A 20589-nucleotide genomic window follows, 5' to 3' on the forward strand; every position below is an offset into this window, starting at 1 on the left:
TAATTATATATACGCACCATACATGCAATATCAAGCAGTTAAAGTATGGTACATCTTTCATTATTTGCAAATGAACTTACCCCGGTACAAAATGATAGAATCAAGCTAAATTCTCGAAAACCTTGTTTTTCCCTCAATCAAGACCCGAATCACATTTTTCTTGATCTATAATGCCAAATTTAACTCATTCAATACACACATTACTCATATAGACTCAAAACACATACTTAGGAAAAATTACCTTTTTACCCCTAACTTTACACTTATTTACACTTTAATCCTTAGGCTCGTAAAATGAAATGCATGAAATTTGTTGATTATCCAAGCCTAGTCGACTCATATTCTATCTCATATCGGCCCATATTTTCTTTTATTTCACATTTCTACTAATTGTTACACCTTTTACAAACAAGTCCTTTTAGGTGTTTTCACTAAAAATCACTTAGCAAAAGATGTTTATCACACATCAAACATTCATATTCCTCCATTAAACATCAAAATACAACCATGTCACACGTGGGTCATGTAACATCCCGAAATAGGGCTAAACAGAATAGTGGTTGTGAAACCACGAATCTGACGTCAAAAAATTTATTCCGATTAGGTTTTAAGGTTTATTCATTGATTATATAATTGTGTGAAAATTTCATGAAGAAATTTTATGTATAAGTGCCTAATTTGATAATTAGGACTAAATTGTAAAATTATCAAAATGTGTGTTCTAGATAATAAAGGGGATTTAATTGAAATTGGTTCTTAAAGTGGAGTTCCTTATTTACTAATTAGACCATTATATTTAAGTTTGGACAAAAATGGGCAATAATAGGACAAATTTGAAAGAAAAGCCTTTAAGGGCATTTTGGCCATTTAGTAATTAAAATAATTAAAAAGGAAAAATAAAGCCAAAATTGGTCCATCTTCTTCATGGAGGCCGAATATATCTTGGAGGATGTAACATCCTAATTTTCGGGTTTTTCGTGATTTTCGAGATTTTGTTAATGTTTTTAAAATTTGGCATTTGGTTGTGAAATTCATAATTGGAGGGTGTAAATGGGCTTATGGAAGGCCCATGTGTTGGCCAAAACCCCATAGAATTTTTGAATTTTGGACTTAAGAAGTTAGGGGCGTTGGATAGGTGGTCTTATTAAAAACTGTGGGAAAAATGTTTCACAAAGGGGCCTCTGGTAAAGTGGCTAAGTGACGCCACTAAGGAACTAAAGGGTGGCGTGTAAGTGGTTGGGGGAAGACCTGGGTTCGATTCCCTGTGATGGCAAAGGTGATGCTACTTTTTATGCTTTGAGCAGGCAAGAGTTGTAGCCGAATGGAACTCTGTGGGAGAGAGTTTGAATCAGTCAAACGCATGGATTAAGGAGGGATAAGGGGAGAGATTTTAGGGATTTGAGAGGGAGATAGAGTTAGCCGATTTGAGGGGATTAGAGAGGGGATTTTGGCAAAGGGGTATTAGGTTAGAATTTTCGGCATTAAGGACTAGGTTGTGCCATTTTTTTCTTTTGGTTTAGTCTTTTTCTCTCTTTTTCTTTTCCAGCTGAATCTATCACCTTTCCCTTCATCTTTTCTCCCTTGTCTTTCTTAAAAACCAGCCACTACTCCCCTCCATTCATCTATTGTTTCTTTCCCTTACCTCCACTTTTGTCGAAAAACCACAAAAGCCAAAACCTGTGAAGCTAGGTGGTGTCGAAATCTTGTTTACCAGCAACTCTCTGTTTTCCTTCACTTTTTGGTGGCCAACCCTTTATTTTCTAAGCTTTACACAGATTCAAGAAGAGAGACTATGGTAAGTGTTCGTACTCTAAAGCGATTTTAATAGTAACTGTTGACAAAAGCCGAAACCCCTATAGTTTAGGATGGCCGAATGTGGGTATAGGCCTTATTGGGTTTCTCTTTTTAATCTTTTGTGGTTTGTATAGTGGAGGAGCAGCAAGGCGTAGGGTCGACTTGGATTAGCTTCGATCATCGGAGTGACTAAATCTAGGCATCAATTTCGGCAAAGGTATGGGTTCCAAGGCCATTATGGAAGGTGGCCGAATGTGTAAAGTAATGATAATAGGTAGTCTTTGATTTGGTCTAATTATTGACGTGTTCTAATCTATAAGCGGTTGATTATAGGAGAAATCGTGTAGGAGATATCGTCAAGGAATATCACAAATCAGGTGTGTAACGAACCCTCTTTCATAGCTTAAATCGATAAATGTCGAAAAGTCGAAATGCTGAAATTCTGGCATTTCGAGGACTTGTGAGCAAGAGAACGCTCATTGGTTAGTTAGATTCACTAAGTTGATGATCGGGAATGTTGGAAAAGGTAAGAGCATGTTTTTGGCATCACGGTAAGTTGGGCCTCGAGGGGCTGAAATCGGGCCCAATGGCCTACCGGGCCCATTTGGGTAAATTTGGTAGAAAATGGAATTTTGTCAGTTCGTGCGTCAATACGGCTAAGTCCATTATGGAAATGGGCTAAATGGGCCTAGATGACTAAATCGGCTACGTAGGGCCCATTAGGGGTTTTTGGCCCAATAACTTGGTTTCGCTAAGAATGGCCAGAATTGCTGTTTAAGCACATGAATTGCTAGTAGTTGATAATGAACTGGAAAAACCTAATATTTGGTAAAATGATGATATTACCCTTATAATATGGGAATGACTGTTTTGCCCTCTAGGTAAAATGACCATTATACCCCTAGGGTTTAATAATGAATTTGATGCATGAGATTTTGATATACATGATTTGACATGATATGCACATGATATGTATGATATGCACGTGATGTATTCATTTCTGCATGGGCTGGGTTTATATGGATGGAGGAAGTGCAAAAGGGCTATGCCCCAGTTACAGAAAAGGGCTTTGCCCTAGTTTATCGAAAAGGGCTTTTCCCCCAGTTTATCAAAAAGGGCTTTTGCCCCAGTTATTAAAAGAGGCTACGCCTCCAGTTATATGATAAAGCAGCTATGCTGCTAGTGGAGAGTTTGGTTGGGTGGGTTGAGTTATTCCCCACATGGAGAGCTTGGTTGGTACAGGTGGAGCGTAGCTGTTGGTGGGTTGAGTAGTCTCCCCAAATGGGCTTGCATTTTTTTCATTGACATTGCATGTGATATTGAAATGGGCCTATGGGCCATACTGTTTACAGTAAAGGCTTTGGCCCTGTAACACCCCGTACCCGAGACCGACGTCGGAGTCGAACACGAGGTGTTAACAGACTTAATTCATTACTTAAACAACTCAAACAATTTATTTTTAAAATTTTCAGTCAAGCTAACAATCTGCGTCATAGTGGCTTAAAAATTCATATCTCGAGTTACGAAACTCGAAATCCAATTCCGTAAATTTTTCCTGAGACTAGACTCATATATCTATTTACTAATTTTTTTTATATAATTTTTGGTCAAGCAAATTAGTACAGTTTATTAGTTAAATTCTCCCCTATTTCAGAGTTTGACTGCTCTGACCTCTGTGTATTACGAATCAGATATCTCCTTATACAAAGTTTCAATGACTATGCCATTTCTTTCTAATAAAACTAGACTAAATAAGGAATCTGTACATATAAATCATGACTTCTAATTATCTTTGAAAAATTTATGGTGAATTTCCAAAGTCAGAACAGGGGATCTAGAAATCGCACTGGCCCTATTTCACAAAAATTTAAACATCTCATAAAATATAACTCATATACCTGTTTTGTTCCATCCATATGAAAATAGACTCATAATTATTCAATTCATATATTATTCATCATCTAATTGTATCTCTACTATTTTTAGTGATTTTTCAAACTCATGTCACTACTGCTGTCTGAATCTATTTTATGGTAAATTTTACCTATTTCATGGTTTCCATGGATTAGCTAGCAATTTAGCATACATAACACCAAATATGATCATGATTAGCCATTTCAATGGCTAATCATTACCAAGCATTTCCATACCACTCAATAACCATATCATAAGACCATATACACAAAATGATTATAATGCTATACATGCCATACTCAAAATATACAAGCCATTATGCCAAGATGGTATACGGATAGTGTGAGCGTGCCTCCGACCGTTTCCGATTTCTGAGCTGGCTTGTCAACACTAAAAGGAATGAAAAGGAGGGAGTAAGCATAAATGCTTAGTAAGTTCACAGGCAAATAGCAAGTAACATAACCATATAAGCAAACATAAAACATCATTTGCATAATCATCGCCAAGACATTCATATCACATTTTCATTTATCATCTTACCATATTGTTGTTATATCGAGTTTTCAACCCGAGGGTTAATTACATACCTATTCAAAGTATCCATTTCACAACACTTACCAATACGTCCCTTTCATCTTGAGTATTCCTCCATTTGAGTAGAACTTTACCCGTTGAACACATCGGAATATAATTCGGATACATGGAAAGTTTAAACATAAGTGCCACATATGTAGCCAAGCTACCATGTAACCCGCCCATAAGTGAACTCAGACTCAACTCAACGAGCTCGGATGCCTAGTTACATCTCTCGAACTCGGACTCAACTCAACGAGTTCGGACATTCGCATCCATAAGTGAACTCGGACTCAACTCAACGAGTTCGGATGCTCAACCATCCTAGTGACATGTCACTTGTATCCTAATCTATTCCTAAGGTTCAAACGGGCTTTTTCCCTCGATCTCACATTTGTCATCTTCCATGGAATATCGGAACCGATACTCGGTAGCAATTCATAATTTGCATATTACTCAACATTAACCACAAAGCATAATATTTCACGATAAAAAAATCAGCATATCATATAATTAACATCAATAACTTAAAAATAACAATTATGCTACATTATTTATGCATGAACTTACCTCGTATGCGAAAATGGCTACTTTTACCATTTCGTCTACAACTTGGTATTTTCTCCATTTTAGCCCGAATTTTAGTTTTCCTTGCTCTATCATTTAAAATATAGTCTAATTAGTACTCACATTATTCAAATTGACCCAAAATCATATTTTGGAAAAATTACAATTTTGCCCCCAAACTTTTGCATATTTACACTTTTGCCCCAAAGCTCGTAAATTAAACTTCAGCCTATTTTCTTATGTTTTATGACATGCTGGTCATTTTTCCCTTCTATTGCAACATCAAATTCTCACTCTAACATGTACTTATGACTATTAGGTATTTTTACCGATTAAGTCGTTTTGCTAGTTTTCGCTTAAAACCAAGTAGCACAAGTTGTCTAACATAATTTAAAACCTCATATTCTATCATAAAACATAAAAATACACAAATTTCACCTATGGGTATTTTTCCAAATATAAACCCTAGGTTAAATTATTGCTAGCATAAGCTTAATCGAGCTACCGAGACTCCAAAAACATAAAGAACTTAAAAAGCGGGGCTAGAATGGACTTACAATCGAGCTTGGAAGCTTGAAAAACCCTAGCCATGGTTTCTCCTTGCTATATTCGGCCATGGGGTTGAAGATGAGCAAAATTGGCTTTTAATTTTGTATTTTAATTCATTTTACCCCTAAATGACCAAAATGCCCTTACTACTAAACTTTCCAAAAATTCCATCCATGTCCAATTTTTGTCCATAGACTTAGAAATTGGTAAAATTGCTATTTAAGACCTCCCAATTAATATTTCAAAACAATTTCATACTAGAAACTTCTAGAATGCAAGTTTTACAAATTATTCGATTTAGTCCCTAATTTCAATTTAAGCACTTTATGCATAAAATTTCTTCACGAAATTTTCACACAATCATGCAGTCATATTATAGATCTCAAAATAATCATAAAATAATTATTTCTATCTCGGATTTTGTGGTCACGAAACCACTATTCCGACTAGGCCCAAAATCAGGATATTACAGGCCCAGTAACATGAAATATGAAATGGCTTCGGCCCAGTGTTATGAAATATGAAATATGAAAAGGCTTCGGCCCAGTATATGCTGAGATTGAATTTGGGCTTAAGCCCAGCAAGCTGAAATTGTTTTGGGCTCTAAAAGGGGCTTGTTGCACACTGAGTTTCCAAACTCACCCCCTTTCCTTAACCTTGAAGGTGGGCCTTAATATGGGGACTTGGGGCCGAAGGGGATTCAGAGTGGCCACGGTGATTGCTTTTGGGCTTTTAAAATAAAATGACTGGTTTCTTTAGGTTACTTTATTTATTATTTATTTCTGGATTGTAATAAGGCCATTTTAACTTTATTTTTCTGGGTTTATTTTATTTATTTTTCTTTTTATAACTTTAAACTGGTTGATAATAATTCAAATGGGCTAGACTTAGGACGCGTTTTTAAAATGATACTTATTTTCAAAATAACACGACGTCACGATTAAACGATTTATCAAAGAAATTTCAACTCGTTGTAACCAAGTGTGGCAATGGTTGTGGGTATGTCTAGGATTGGATCCAATCGAAGAGCTTGGTACTTAAGCAGCCTTCATGGCTCACCTCCTCTGTTATGGATTCCTACCTGGTGCCCAGCTTCCATTCACTTTGTTAGCTCAGCAAAAGTCGGTTTATAAAACACTAAAATGAAACATGGATTTTTAACTTCAATGTGTCACGTGAGATTCGGCCATAACGTCTGGGCTGGGTTTGGGGTGTTACATTTAGTGGTATTAGAGCCTAGGTTGCAACAACTCGGCTGTGGATCAGGTCCGAAAATCTTTTTGAAAACTTAGGCTAAAAAGGGTATTTTTGGAAATGGTTTTGAAAAGTTCTTTTCAAAGATATTTTTACAAGGTATACATGATAAAATGGTTTAAGTTTTCCTGGTTTTTTTTTAAAACGGGTCTAAAATTGAGAATTTCAAAACAAAACTATTTTTTTCAAATTTTAAGAAATTCTATTTTCTATGACTGAATACATGGTTTGTGGTTTGGAGAAAGAAGTGGCACACTGAATCCCCGGCACCAAGTCTGTAAGTATACTCTCTTTTACGTTATGTGATATTGAAATGATGTTATGAATAGAACTGAGACCCTACTATGATACTTCAGATAGGGTAGAACTGTAAAATGGTAGGAGTGAGAACTGTAGTTAGGCTACGACATTGCGAAAACAATCCTTGAACTACTATATTTCCATAAGACATCTCGTAATAAACAATTGAACATTATACTGATATCATAAAATTCGTAATCAGATAATTTGATATGAGTACAAGAGGAACTCGTGGACGAGACCGCAGACGTGGTCGCAGAAGGGTGCAAGCTGAATCTTCATCCTCAGGGCATAGGCCAGCTGAGGAGGCATCCGTGCCATAGACAACTGAGACTCGGCCTTATGATCAGGCTACGGGGGATGATGCTTTGTCCCAAGCAATGTTAAGGGTTTTAGAACGAGTCGCTGGAGCTAGAACCGGGACAATAAATAGGGGTTCATCTCGGAGCGACTCCGGGCTAATGGAGCAGAAGTTTTTAGGGGCGTATCTAGAGTAGCCCCAAATGTGGCTGAATATTGGCTAGAGGCAACAGAGCGGATTATGGACGATTTGGATTGCTCTGTGGAGCAAAAGTTGAAGGGGCTGTGTCATTGGTACGATACGAGGCATACCGATGGTGGATCATCGTGAGGGAGAGTACCCCGATTGAACGAGTAACCTGGGAATTGTTCAAGACTACTTTTAAGGGGAGGTATGATGGAGCTAGTTATGTGGATGCCCGTCGAAAGGAATTTTTGAATCTGACTCAGGGTAATAAGACTGTTGCGGAGTATGAGGCGGAATTCCTGAGGCTGAGTTGATACACCAGTAGGATAGTTGCGATTGAATATGAGCCCAGTGTTCGATTTGAGGATGGCCTCCGCAATGAGCTTAGGATACTGATAGCTCCACAGAGGGAGCGTGATTTCGCTGTGTTTGTGGAAAAGGCTAAGATAGCCGAGGAAGTAAAGAGAACTGAACGGCAGAATTGTGAGAAGAATCGACCCAGACTTAGGATGGATTCTGGACCCTCGAGTGCTGTAAGTAGGTATGTTAAAAGAGCTAGAATGGAGGGACCGGTTCGAGCAGTTCCACTGAATACTTTTAGACTGCAGGCTTGCAGGGACTGTGGTAAGGTGCATATGGGGGAGTGCTGGAAGTGTACTGGAGCATGTTTTCGATGTGGGTCAAAGGAGCATAAGTTTAGAGAATGTCCTCAGAGAGCAGCTCAGGAACTAGCTGCGGAACAAAGGGATGTTCAACCACAGCGAGGAGGACCACCACCATAGAGAGGTCGTGGGCAAGGTAGAGGTGGCAATGGAAATGGACGAGGACGTGGGGCACCTGGCAAGGGTGCTGGGCATGCTGAAGCTCGACAGTCGGCGTTGGTTAATGCTGCATGACGCCGTGAGAAGGGTGACACTCTTGATGTTATAACCGGTACGTTCTTCATTCATAGCACGCCTTACACTGCTTTGATTGATGTGGGTTCCACTCACTCGTATGTTGCTTGTGATGTATCTGGGCCTTTGGGAGTGCTTCTCGAGGAGATGGTGAGTGGGGTATCGGTGATAAGCCGTTTAGGACACTCAGTTAAGGTAGATAAACTCTTTAGGGCGGTGCCTTTAGAGACACAAGATAAGATATTTGTAGGAGATTTGATGGAGCTTCCATTTGGGTATTTTCATCTTATCTTGGGAATGGACTGGCTAGCTAAGCATAGGGCGACGTTGGATTATGCTACTAAGAGAATTGTACTAAGAACTACAGAAGATGAGGAGATAATGGTCATAGGGGAACGAAGGAATTATTGGTCCAATGTTGTTTCGGCTTTAAGAGTCGAGAAGTTGATTCGGAAAGGTTGTGAGGCGTACTTGGCATTTGTAAGTCAAGTTGAACCTGAGGGGATAACTGTGGAGTCAGTTAGGACCATTAAAGAGTTTCAAGATGTATTTCTGGAGGAACTTCCTGGATTACCTCTAAACAGAGAAGTCGAGTTTAGAATCGACTTGTTACTTGGAATGGCTCCTGTGTCAATTGCGCCTTATAGGATGGCACCAAAGGAGTTGGTAGAATTTAAAGCTCAGATTCAGGAACTGTTGGATAGAAGGTTTATAAGACCAAGTGTTTCCCCGTGGGGAGCACCAGTGTTGTTTGTAAAGAAGAAAGATGGGACCATGCGAATGTGTATTGACTATCGATAGTTGAATAAACTGACAATCAAGAACAAGTATCCTCTGCCAAGAATCGACGATTTGTTCGACCAATTAAGAGAAGCCCCGGTATTTTCTAAAATTGAACTTCGATCAGGATACCATCAGTTGAGAGTCAAAGAAGTGGATATTTATAAGACGACATTCAGGACTCGATATGGTCATTACGAGTTTCTGGTTATGCCCTTTGGTTTGACTAATGCACCGACAGCATTCATGGATTTAATGAATCGGGAGTTTCAGTCGTACTTGGATCGGTTTGTGGTTGTATTTATCGATGATATCTTAGTGTATTCGGAAACAGAAGAGAAGCATGATGAGCATCTTCGTGTTGTGCTACAAGTGCTAAGGGAAAAGCAACTTTATGCAAAGTTTAGTAAGTGCGAGTTTTGGCTGAAGGAAGTCACTTTCTTGGTGCATGTTGTGTCTACTGAGGGAATCAAGGTGGACCCTCGAAAGATTGAGGCAATTTTGGAATGGAAGCCACCGAGGTCAATAACAGAAATCCGATGTTTTTTGGGGTTGTTTGTGGAAGGATTTTCTGTGTTGGCAGCACCGTTAACGAAACTTATAAGGAAGGGAGCACCTTTTGTTTGGATGAATAAGCAGTAAGAGGCTTTTGAGAAACTGAAGAAGGTTTTAATAGAAGCGCCAGTGTTGATTCAGCCAGAGTCTAGTAAGGATTTCACTATGTACAGCGATACGTCACATGTAGGTTTGGGCTGCGTGTTGATGCAAGAGGGTAAAGTGGTCGCTTATGATTCACGACAGCTTAAGCCTCACGAGGTAAACTACCCTACGCATGACTTGGAGTTGGCAGCAGTGATTTTTGCACTTAAAATATGGAGGCACTACTTGTATGGGGAGAGATGCATTATTTATACGGATCACAAGAGTCTTAAGTACTTGTTAACTCAAAAGGAGCTGAATCTTAGACAGCGAAGGTGGATAGAGTTGTTAAAGGACTATGACTGTTCGATTGAGTACCATTCAAGTAAGGCAAATGTCGTGGCTGATGCGTTAAGTCGAAGGACTATGGCAGAATTGGAGGCAATGTTTGCTCGTTTAAGTTTGTATGACGATAGAAGCTTATTGGCAGAGTTACAAGTGAGACTGACTTGGCTAGAGTAGATTAAGAAGCAACAGTTGGAGGATGAGTCGTTGGTTTCTCTGTTTCAGCAAGTTGAGAAGGGGGAGAATCCAGATTTTGGGTTAAATAGTGATGGGGTTCTTTGTTTTCGAGGAAGAATTTGTATGCCGAGGGACTCTGACTTGAGATCAATGATTCTAAAAGAGGCACACAATGGACCTTGAGCTATACATCTAGGAGGGAGTAAGTTGTATCGAGACTTGCGGGAGCTATATTGGTGGCCTGGACTTAAGTGAGAAGTAACCGAATTTGTGAGGAAATGTTTGACGTGTCAACAAGTAAAGGCCGAGCATCAACTGCCTTCAGGATTGCTACAGCCAGTAAAGATACCACTTTGGAAGTGGGAAAGGGTAACTATGGATTTTGTAAGTGGGTTGCCATTGACACCTTCCAAGAAGGATTCAGTTTCGGTAATTGTGGATAGGCTTACGAAATCTTCCCGTTTCATACCTGTCTGAACCAACTACTCACTTCAGAAGCTGGCTAAGTTGTATGTGGCGGAGACAGTACGGTTGCATGGGGTGCCAGTATCGATAATTTCTGACCGAGACCCAAGGTTTACATCTCAGCTTTGGCAGAAATTGCATGAGGCGTTGGGAACACGATTGGATTTCAGTACGGCCTTTCACCCTCAGATGGATGGGCAGTCAGAGAGAGTCATTCAGATTTTAGAAGACATGTTGAGAGGTTATGTTATTGAATTTAGGGGCAGTTGGGAGGACTATTTTCCCTTGGCGGAGTTCGTGTATAACAACAGTTACCAAGCAAGTATTCAGATGACTTCTTATGAGGCACTATATGGGCGAAGGTGTCGTTCGCCTACGTGTTGGGTAGAGTTGGGGGAAAGGCAAGTACTTGGTCCAGAGTTGGTAGCAGATACTGAAGACAAAATTAAGGTGATTAGGAATCGGTTAAAGGAGGCAGCGGATCGAAAAAAGTCTTATGTCGATCTAAAGCATAAGGATATTGAATATGCTGTGGAGGATATGGTCTTTTTGAAGGTATCTCCTTGGAAGAGGATATTGAGATTTGGTAAGAAGGGCAAGTTGAGTCCACGGTTTATTGGGCCTTAACGAATTATTAAGTGGATAGGGCCGGTGGCTTATCAGCTAGAGTTACCTCCAGAGCTGGATCGTATTCACAATGTTTTTCATGTGTCCATGCTAAGGCGATATCATTCTGACCCAACTCATATCGTGCCAGTTGCAGAAATCCAAGTACAGTCGGATTTGACCTTCGAAAAAGAACTAGTGCAAATACTTGATCACGACATCAAGGTGCTGAGAAGGAAGTCAGTTCCATTAGTGAAGGTACTTTGGAGAAACCATGGCAAAGAAGAAGCTACTTGGGAAACCGAGGAAGCAATACGTCAGCAATACCCTCAACTGTTTGGATCAGGTAAAATTTCGAGGCCAAAATTTCTTTAAGGAGGGTAGAGTTGTAACATCCTGATTTTCAAGTTTTTCGTGATTTTTGAGATTTTGGTAAAGTTTTTAAATTTTGGCATTTGGTTGTGAAATTCATAATTGGAGGGTGTAAATGGGCTTATGGAAGGCCCATGTGTTGGCTAAAACCCCGTAGAATTTTTGAATTTTGGACTTAAGAAGTTAGAGGCGTTGGATAGGTGGTCTTATTAAAAATTGTGGGTAAAATGTTTCACAAAGGAGCCTTTGGTAAAGTGGCTAAGTGACGCCACTAAGGAACTAAAGGGTGGCGAGTAAGTGGTTGGGGGAAGACATGGGTTCGATTCCCTGTGATGGCAAAGGTGATGTTAATTTTTATGTTTGAGCAGGAAGGAGTTGTAGCCGAATGAAACTCTGTGGGAGAGAGTTTGAATCAGTCAAACGCATGGCTTAAGGAGGGATAAGGGGAGAGATTTTAGGGATTTGAGAGGGAGATATAGTTAGCCGATTTGAGTTAGAATTTTCGGCATTAGGGACTAGGTTGTGCCGTTTTCTTCTTTTGGTTTAGTCTTTTTCTCTTTTTTTCTTTTCCAGCTGAATCTATCACCTTTCCCTTCATCTTTTCTCCCTTTCTTTCTCAAAAACCAGCCCACTACTCCCCTCCATTCATCTATTGTTTCTTTCCCTTACCTCCACTTCTGCCGAAAAATCGTAAAAGCTGAAACCTGTGAAGCTAGATGGTGTCGAAATCTTGTTGACCAGCAACTCTCTATTTTCCTTCACTTTTTGGTGGCCAATCCCTTTATTTTCTAAGCTTTACACGGATTCAAGAAGAGTTACTCTAAAGCGATTTTAATAGTAACTGTTAACAAAAGCCGAAACCCCTATAGTTTAGGGAGGTGGCCGAATGTGGGTATAGGCCTTATTGGGTTTCTCCTTTTAATCTTTTGTGGTTTGTATAGTGGAGGAGCAACAAGGCGTAGGGTCGACTTGGATTAGCTTGGATCATCGGAGTGACTAAATCTAGGCATCAATTTCGGAAAAGGTATGGGTTCCAATGCCATTATGAAAGGTGGCAGAATGTGAAAAGTAATGATAATAGGTAGTCTTCGATTTGGTCTAATTATTAACGTGTTCTAATCTATAAGTGGTTGATTATAGGAGAAATTGCGTAGTAGATCTCGTCAAGGAATATCACAAATCAGGTGTGTAACGAATCCTCTTTCGTAGCTTAAATCGATAAATGCCGAAACGCCAAAATGCTGAAATTCTGGTATTTTGAGGACTTGTGAGCAAGCGAACGCTCATTGGTTAGTAATATTCGCTAAGTTGATGATCAAGAACGTTGGAAAAGGTAAGAACATGTTTTTGGCATCACGGTAAGTTGGGCCTCGAGGGGCTGAAATCGGGCCTAATGGGCTACCGGGCCCGTTTGGGTAGATTTGGTAGAAAATGGAATTTTGTCAGATCGTGCATCAATACGGCTAAGTCCGTTATGGAAATAGGCTAAATGGGCCTAGATGACTAAATCGGCTACGTAGGGCCCATTAGGGGTTTTTTGCCCAATAACTCGGTTTTGCTAAGAATGGGCCAGAATCTCTGTTTAAGCACATGAATTGCTAGTAGTTGATAATGAACATGGAAAGCCCTAATATTTGGTAACATGATGATATTACCCTTATAATATGGAAATGACTGTTTTGCCCCTAGGTAAAATGACTATTATACCCCTAGGGTTTAATTATGAATTTGATGCATGGGATTTTGATATACATGATTTGACATGATATACACATGATATGTATGATATGCACGTGATGTATTCATTTATGCATGGGCTGGGTTAATATGGATGGAGGAAGTGCAAATGGGCTATGCCTCAGTTACAGAAAAGGGCTTTGCCCCAGTTTCCCGAAAAGGGCTTTTGCCGTGTTTATCAAAAAGGGCTTTTGCCCCAGTTATTAAAAGAGGCTAGGCCTCCAGTTATATGATAAAGTAGCTATGCTACCAGTGGAGAGTTTGGTTGGGTGGGTTGAGTTATTCCCCACATGGAGAGCTTGGTTGGTACGGGTGGAGAGTAACGGTTGGTGGGTTGAGTAGTCTCCCCAAATGGGCTTGCATTTTTTTATTAACATTGCATGTGATATTGAAATGGGCCTATGGGTCATACCATTTATAGTAAAGGCTTCGGCCCAGTAACATGAAATATGAAAAGGCTTCAGCCCAGTGTTATGAAATATGAAATATGAAAAGGCTTCGGCCCAGTATATGCTGAGATTGAATTTGGGCTTAGGCCCAGTAGGCTGAAATTGTTTTGGGCTCTGAAAGGGGCTTATTGCACACTGAGTTTCCAAATTCACCTCCTTTCCTTTTGCAGGTGGGCCTTGATATGGGGACTTGGAGTCGGAGGGGATTCAGAGTGGCCACGGTGATCGCTTTTGGGCTTTTAAAATAAATGGCTGGTTTCTTTAGGTTACTTCATTTATTATTTATTTTTGGATTGTAATAAGGCCATTTTAACTTTATTTTTCTGGGTTTATTTTATTTATTTTTCTTTTTATAACTTTAAACTGGTTGATAATAATTCAAATGGGCTAGACTTAGGACGCGTTTTTAAAACGATACTTGTTTTCAAAATAACACGATGTCACGATTAATCGATTTATCAAAGAAATTTCAACTCGTTGTAACCAAGTGTGGCAATGGTTGTGGGCATGTCTAGGATTGGATCCAATCGAAGAGCTTGGTACTTAAGCAGCCTTCATGGCTCACCTCCTCTGTTACGGATTCCTACCTGGTGCCCAGCTTCCATTCACTTTGTTAGCTCAACAAAAGTCGGTTTATAAAACACTAAAATGAAACATGGATTTTTAACTTCAATGTGGCACGTCAGATTCGGCCATAACGTCTGGGCCAGGTTTGGGGTGTTACAGAGGAAGCCATGTTTAGGGTTTCCAAGCTTTCCAAGCTCAATAGTATGTTCCTTCTAGCCTCGTTTTTAATGTTCTTTACATTTTTAGAGTCCCAGTAACTTGATTTAGCTAAGTCTAGCAATAATTCATGCTAGGGTTCATATTTGGAAAAATACCCATAGGTTAAATGTGTTTATTTTGATGTTTTATGGTAGAATATGAAGCTTGAAATTGTGTTAAACAACTTTTGCTAAGCAATTTTAAGTGAAAACGAGTAAAACGACATAATCAGTAAAAATACCTAATGTTCATAAGTACATGATAGAGTGGAAACTTGATGTTTCCATAGAAGGGAAAATGTACGGAGTGTCACAAAACATAATAAAATGGATAAATTTTAATTTTCGAGCCTAGGGGAAAAATCGTAATTCTACAAAGGTTTAGGGGAAAAATCGTAATTTTTTTAAAGTTTGAGTTAGGGAATGTTTTGAATAGTACATTAATTAAATAAGTGAAATATGATGTTTTAGATTCCAAAAAAGTGAGATTTGGACGTAGAATGGGAGAAAAATAAAAAATCGGGAAAGTTGGTAAAATGGTTGTTTTGGTATCGAGGTACGTTCATATGTTTAATAAGCATTTAACTATGCATATTTGAATGATAAATTGATATTTTGGCCATAAATACTTTAGTATTGAGTTTCACATATAATCATTAATGTTCGATAATAATTCGATATTGGAAAGAGAACTTGTATAATTTATATGTAAGGCCATATTTTGTATTATGGCTTTGTATGATAACAAGAAAGTATTGACTAACATAGTTTGATGAGAATAAGTTAAGTTGATGATATGATGAGATTGAGAATGTAAGTATGTAAGTTGAGTAGCATTTTATTATTATGCAATTATTGTTATTAGTATTGTTATTATTGAGTTATGCGACCAACCTTAAGAATTTGAGCAAGTATGTTTTAGCTATGAGTTGACAAGGCATTGATATCTCAAAGTCCATGGTTGTACCATGGCAATTAAGGAAGAATTGACAGAAAAGTCCATTTTCATAGCATGGCATTTAAGAAGGAATTGACGGTTAAGGATACCATGTAAGACCATGTCAAGACATGGCATTGGTAAGGCAAGGATCCCATGTACGACCATGTCAAGACATGGCATCGGCATTAATTAAGGACTCCATGTAAGACCACATCAAGATGTGGCATTGGCACTAAGACAAGGATACCATGTAAGACCATGTTTGGAACATGGAATTTGGTAAAACAAGGATACCATGTAAAACCATGTTTGGAACACGGCATTTGGTAAGACAAGGATACCATGTAAGACCATGTTTGGAACATGGCATTTGGTAAGACAAGGATACCATGTAAGACCATGTTTGGAACATGGAATTTGGTAAGATAAGGATATCATGTAAGACCATGCCAATGCATGGTATTGATAAGTTATATAAGGTAAGGAAATCATGTAAGACTATGTCAAGACATCACACTGATGAGTTACTATAAGGCAAAGGTCCCATGTAAGACCATGCCAAGGCATGGCATTGGTGAGTTCATAAGGCAAGGATACCACGTAAGACCATGTCAAGACATGACAATGGTAAGTTCAAAAAGGAAAGGGTTCCCAAGTAATCCAAAGAGTAAGTCAAAGAAACGACAAGGTGAGAACATAAAGAAAGAGTACAGGTATGCATTTAAGGCTTATTGAATATTAAGATTGGAAGTAATTGAGATTATCAAGTATTAAGTAAGTGATGAGTTTTCAGTTATGCTTGTGACACTTTATGACATGATTGGCAATATGCCTATATTATGAAAGAGTACTCATGTGTTAAGTGAGATGTTGCAAGTATGTAAGCAAGCTATTAAGTAAGGCGCCTTTTTCATTCTGAGCCTTTGGTAAGGTTACTGATGAGTAAAATGGGAAAGTAAGAATTAAACATTATTTAAGCAAATTATGACAGCATAGTAGTAAGTCAAATTGATTGCTAATGCTTATTATTTTACATGTGAACTTACTAAGCTTTATAAGCTTACTTCTTTCACTTTCCCATGTTTTAGAGTACTTAAAAGCAAACCTGGGTTGGAGGTCGTCAGAGATCACTTCACACTATCGACTATCAAGTTACCAAATGGGTATCTTCGTTTACAAACGTTCTAGTTTATGTCATGTATAGGGACTTAGCCATTTTGTGTGTATGTCCTTATGATATGGCTAAAGAATGGTATGTAAATATTTGATAATGATTAGCTATTGAAATGTCTAATGAAGAACATGTTTCGGTGTTATGTATGCCTAAATGGTAGTTAATACAAAGAAATCATGAAAAAGTGAAATTAGCATTAAAATAGTATTGAACAGCGGCAGAGACGTGATTTTGAAAAATCACCAAGAATAGTAGAAATGGAATTAGGTGATGAATGAGATATAGAATTAAAGCTTATTGAGTCTATGTTCATATGAAAGAAACATAGTAAGCGAAAGAAGTATATATTAAGAGATATTTGAATTTTAGTGAGACAGGGTCAAAGCGATTTCTGAATCCCTTGTTCTGACTTTATAAATTCACAAAAAAATTGTACAAAAAGAATTAGGAGTTATAGCTTATATTTCTAGATTCCTTAGTGAATCTACTTTCAAGCGACATGGTTATTTGAATTTTGTACATGGAGAAAATTCATTCGTAGTGAGGAGAGGTTAGAGTAGTTGAACAGTGCAACAGGGGAAACTTTAACTAATAAATTGTACTAATTGGCTAGACCAAAAATTTTGGAAAAATTTTAGTAAGAAGAAATATAAGTCTAGTTTCAGGAAAAATTCATGAATTTAAATTTTGAGTTTTGTGACTTGAGTTATGATTTATTTAGTGACTATGATGCATGTGGGCAATTTTATAAGGAATAATGAAATAAATTGTTTTGATTTGTCTAAGTATTCGAAAAATTTTTAATGTTCCCTGTTTGGTCCCGAACCGTTTCAATTGCATGTTTTAGGGTCTCGAGGGCCCTTTTTAGGGACATATTGAATGAATGTAAATAAATTAATTTTAAAAGCAAATTTTATGCCCCGAATTAGTAAGTTAAGTCATGTAACGCCTCGTGCTCGACTCCAGCGACGGTCTCAGGTAAGGGGTGTTACAAGTCAAATTTCATACATGAACCCTAGCTCAAAATAATGGTAAAAATAGCTAGATTGGTTGATGACAACTTCAAAAATGTAAAAAACATAAAAAAACAGGGCTAGGGAGCACTTAGAATCAAGCTTGAAAGATGAACAAAACCCTAGCTATGGCACCCTTAGAAATTTCAGCTAGCACTTGGAGAAGATGGACAAATTTTGATTTCATTTCCCTTTTTATTCTTTTAATTACTAATTGACCAAAATGCCGTTAAGGCCTTTCTTTCAAATTTTTCTTATGCATGTCCATTTTTGTCCAAAATTTTAGAAATTGGTCAAATTGCTAATTAGAGCCTTTTAATTTATAATCTAAAGCAATTTCATGCTTAAAGCTTCCAGAACACAAGTTTTGCATCTTTTTCAATTTGGTCCCTATGGTTCAATTAGACATTTTATGCATTGAATTTCTCCATGAAATTTTCACACAAGCATGCATACCTACCATGGGCCTCATAAAAAACATAAAATAATTACTTCTATCTCAAATTTATGGTCTCAAAACCACTGTTCTAACTAGACCCTAATTCGATATGTTACAACTCTCTCCCTTTAGGGATTTTCGTCCCTGAAAATCTTACCTGTAAAAAGGTTTGGGTAATGTTTCTTCATGGCCTTTTCAAGCTCCCAAGTACCCTTTTCAACCCCATGTCTTTTCCATAACACTTTCACCAAGGAAATGCTTTTGTTTCTCAATTGTTTGACTTCTCTAGCCAAAATCTTAACCGGTTCCTCACCATAAGTCATATCCGATCGAATCTCAACCTCTATCAGTGAAATTACATGTGAAGGATCTGATCTATATCAGTGTAGCATAGACACATGGAACACATCATGACTCGTTTCCAACCCTGATGGTAAAACCAATCGATAGACAACCGGCCCTATTCTCTTGGTGATCTCATACGACCCTATAAAACGAGGACTCAGCTTGTCTTTCTTGCCAAATCTCAAAACCTTTTTCTATGGAGACACTTTCAAGAATACTTTATCACCAACTTGATACTCGATTTCTTTCCTTTTCAAATCTGTATAGGATTTTTATCTATCCGATGCGACTTTCAAATGATCACGATTCACCTTCACCTTCTGTTCGGTTTCTTTGACTAGATCGACTGCATGAATCTGACTTTCTTTCAGCTCGGTCCAAGATATAGGTGTTGGCACTTACGTCCGTACAATGCTTCATAAGGTGCCATTTTCAAACTCGATTGATAACTGTTGTTATAAGCAAACTCCACTAGTGGTAGGTACTTTTCCAACTACCTTGGAATTCTAATACCGACATTGGAGCATGTGTTCCAAGATCTGAATTACTCGCTCAGACTGACCATCAGTCTGTAGATGAAATGCAGTGTTAAAATTCATCTTTGTACCTAAAGCTTCTTGTAACTTTTTCCAAAATCGTGATGTGAATCTCAGACCTCTATCTGAACAATCGATATAGGTACTTCATGAAGTCTAACAATCTCACCAATGTACAATTTAGCTAACTTATCAAGCGAGAAATCGGTACACACTGGAATAAAATGGGCCAATTTAGTCAATCTGTTGACAATAACCCATATGACATCTTTCTTCTTTGGGGTTAAAGGCAACCCTGTCACAAAATCCATAGTAATCCGCTCCCATTTCCACTCAGGGACCATGATAGGCTGAAGTAAACCTGAAGGTACTTGGTTTCAGCCTTTACTTCCTGACAAACTAAGCATTTTGATACAAACTCTGAGATACCTCTTTTCATTCCATTTCACCAATACATTTTCTTCAAGTCATTATACATCTTTATGTTGCTTGGGTGAACTGACAATGTAATAGCCCGATTTAGACCCTAGTTGGAACGGTGGTTTTGGGACCACAAATTTGAGTTATAAAAATATTTAGAAATTATTTTCTGTGTTACTATGTGTGAATTTGTTTGTGTGAAATTTTTGTGACTTAATTTTGTCGTTTGAGTGCCCGACTAAATAAAAGGACTTAATCGCGTAAATTGAAAACTTGGTTGTTTAATTTATAATGGTCGAATTGCTATTGGTTTTTTAAATTGAAGCATTTAAGTTGCAAATAGACCATTGGAGTTAGTGATGGCCGTTTGTATTTAGTTATTTAATTATAAAGGTTATATATGTAATTTGGTTAATAAACTTATATTAATTAAAACAAAAGTTATCATATTCATTATTTTCTTTGTTCATCCACCGAAATCAGAAACAAAAGAAAAGAAATAAAGGCTTTTAGGTTTCGGCTCTTTGATTAGTGATTAAGGCATGGATTTTGTTCGATTTTTAATAATTTTTACATTTTCGAAATTGTTGCTAAGTTATCTACAAGACCCATGCTTGAATTTTTTATTTTGGTGAATGTTTTGAGTTATGCCATTGTTGAAAGCTTGTGATTTTTGTGGTCTGATGGTATAAAATAAAAGATATGTGATAGATTAACATGTTTTGTATTGGAATTTTTGATGATTTTGAGTAATTAGGACTAAATTGCAAAAATAATAAATTGAGGGACTAAAAGGTGAAATAAATGAAATGTATGGACTTGTATGTACATTAAGAGTATTCGGCCTAAGTATGGTGTGTTCAAATTTTGCATGTTTTGTGTTTTGTGCAATTTGGACTAAATTGTAAAAAGTGTAAAATGTTAGGGGTAAAATGGAAATTTGCGCATTTATGTGTTTTTGGATGAATTTGATTAAATATTTGATTAAATAAGTTTAATTTATATTAATTTAGATCAAGAAAAGAGAAAATCAGATTTGGAACGGGGGAAAACT

This window comes from Gossypium hirsutum, chromosome A09, assembly GCF_007990345.1.
Source record: "Gossypium hirsutum isolate 1008001.06 chromosome A09, Gossypium_hirsutum_v2.1, whole genome shotgun sequence".
NCBI lineage: Eukaryota > Viridiplantae > Streptophyta > Magnoliopsida > Malvales > Malvaceae > Gossypium > Gossypium hirsutum.